We start from the raw sequence: 2,852 nt of genomic DNA, 5'->3' as shown, positions 1-2,852 counted from the left end.
TCTCTTCATTCTTAATTTTTAAGGATTTCCCCATTGTTGACTTTAGTACCAGTTCTCTAGTTGATCGTTTCGTACATTTTAAGTAAGTTTTCCCTGGAAGTTTATTTTTCTTTATAAAATCCGGATAAGTCCTGTACACCACATCCATTTCCTTAATTCTTCTTATTTATAATCCATTAGTTGGGCCAAGGCAACCGCCAAGAGTTCCTTTAAGTCCTCATTCTTATCTTCAGGTATCCCATGGAAACGTAGAACATACATGGATCTTTCCAGCTGGAGCTGTATTAGTTGCGTTTTATCCAAGGATCTCTCCTTCTCTGCTTCATCCACTCTTTTATTAATACTCTCAGTCTGTTTTTCCATCTTTTTCAATGTTTTCTCAGTTGCTGAGGTTCTTATCCATCTGCTTTAATTGTTTTTGCACATTGTTTAGCTTGGTGTTGAGAGTAGTCATCTGATCCATTAGAGGGCGCCAGTGCATTTGCTAGCAATGGACAGAAGTCTGTAGATGCTTCCTGGTTCCGGGAGGGAGTCGTTGGTATGTTATTTCCGGTCACCAGTTTTTTCTTTGGTGCTCTCCGTCCTCTCCCAGCCATAATATCAACAAGAAGTAAGTTTTCCAAAGCAAAGCAAAAGTTATGCGTTTTAGTTCCACTTCGTATATTTTAGCAGCTTTTGCGTTTGCTTAAGTTCTTATACGCTTGGTTTGGCAAAGTCTTTTTTTATTTAAAACTGTTTTTACAGTTTACTCATATGGGGGGGGGCTTGAAATCTCCTCCCCCCGCGTTCCAAACTTAGGTGCTTCCAATTACTACCAAGGCTCCATTTGCTTATTTTTCACCTGAGCTTTGCTTAACTCACAGTTTTTAGCCTTGGAGATCTTTTGGAAGTCTTTTTAGAAGTTTGATCGTGATCGCCTGCTCTGGCAGTCGTCTCTGGGCACCATGCCGGCTCCGCGGTGACAGTACCTATTGGGGAAGAAGGTGAGGCTCAATTCCTTGGGCGTCCCCTTGGAAGAGGCTCTCCTCAGCTCCCCAGGCTGGGGGTCTCCTACAGAGACCCCGGGAGGGTCCGGGACAAACTCGAACCCCTCCTGTCAGCTGGGTCTCGGCGAGTCTCCATCTAAGCGAGACGAGACGCGTCCAAGCGGCGAAACGCTTAAACCGGAAGTTTCTATTGTTAAAGCTACACCATTTTTATCATTTGCATTTTTTAACCCACCAAAATACTTGGTTTAAAAATTCAGATTTTTCTGTAAACCTGCAATTTTTTTCAGGTTTCTTGAACGAACCATCTTGTCAGTTCACTGCTCTACTCTCTGGATTTAAGTATCCTCACATGGGACTTCACTATTAGAATATACAAGTGTGGGACCTGCAAGGACTTGTGGGAGGTATCTCATTTCTCCTCTGTCACTACATCCTCTTTTTCCCTTTCCTGAAGACTCCCATAGCCTCTCCCCTTTCCCTGCTTCCTCCTTGCCTTTCCTTCTACCAGCCAACCTATCTTTATCTGCCCCTGTAATGATTTCAAGTTATAAGTGTGTGTTTCTTTACATGGTTGGAATGTGTCAGAAGAACAAGGGGGGGGTGAAAGAGGGAAATGGGTGAGTGAGGTGATTGGCTGGTGACTGAGAGTGTATGGGCGGAGCTAGGTGTGTGTGCTGTGGAGAGAGAAGGCAGAGTATTCAGTTTGAAGTTTGAAGTCAGCAGCTGTCAGTTGTGGTCAATCTACATAGAGCCTGAGAAGTAGTCTTCTAACTAGAATCATATAGAAGTGCTGTGAAAGGTATTAAGATTCTAAAGGAAGAAGAACATATACTTAAGGGGGCAATTTAGGCAAAATCTAATATAGTCAGAGTATTTTAATAGTGTGAGGCAGAAATCATTTCGGGGGGGGATCGCAGTTCCCCCGGGTGAGGTGCAGGGGGCGGGGCACATGATGAAGCCCTGCCCCCTGCTTCCAGCCACCCCGCTTCTGGCCCTCATTCAGCCAGGAGGAGGCAGGAGAAGAGGGAGGGTAAGTTGCTTCCTCCCCGCCTCTCCCCACCCCTGCCTGCCTGGGGCCAGGGAGGGCCTTGGTGGGGCTTCCTCGCACTCCCGCCGGCCTTGCAGGTCCACCGCTGGGTCCCTGATGTCAGGGGGTGTGGCATATGCTAATGAGTTATGCTAATGAGTTCCCCTAGCTCTTTTTCTACGAAACGACCCCTGGTGTGAGGGAAAAGGCTGACAGAGACCTGAGTAAAAGGGGAAAGATTTTACTAAGCAACTTAACAAAACCTCTTGTAACCAATACGCCTCTTTTACCAATAAAGTTTTATCTTGTTTATTGTTAACCCAGAGTCTTATCCTTAGAACCACATAATTCAACAAAGGAGCCTTAGAGCTTGGGCACTATACTGTGGGAAAGGTTAATTAAAGACTGGAATTATATTCCTGGTGACAACATTAAATACATTGAGTGAGATAAAGGAATAAAAAGAAATTTAAAACCATATCATACCTAACCATTTTTTTAAAAAAAGAGACGTACTGTCACAGCCCCTGTCTTCAGCTTTCCTTCCTTTCCTCCCCTTTGTAGCCCCTCAACAGGAAAACTATGGTCTATTTGCATGATGCCAGCCACGTTGGGCCAGTTTGCACTGGGAGGAACCTGCAAGTACTCTTACTGCTTAAAGCAGTCAGATCAGTAACCAGCCTAAGGTCAGCAAATGCTTGCCTAACTCATATAAATCTGACCTGGTCTACGTGTACCAAAGCTGTAACAACCTTTTGAAGTCAGTCAGCAAGAATAGCAGTTAGTATCTTAGCATCTACATTCATCAGAGAAACAGGTTGAAAATCTGTGCACTA

Source organism: Gekko japonicus, unplaced genomic scaffold, assembly GCF_001447785.1.
Source record: "Gekko japonicus isolate JY-2015 unplaced genomic scaffold, Gekko_japonicus_V1.1 scaffold1214, whole genome shotgun sequence".
NCBI classification, from domain to species: domain Eukaryota; kingdom Metazoa; phylum Chordata; class Lepidosauria; order Squamata; family Gekkonidae; genus Gekko; species Gekko japonicus.
This window is presented reverse-complemented; position numbering follows the sequence as displayed.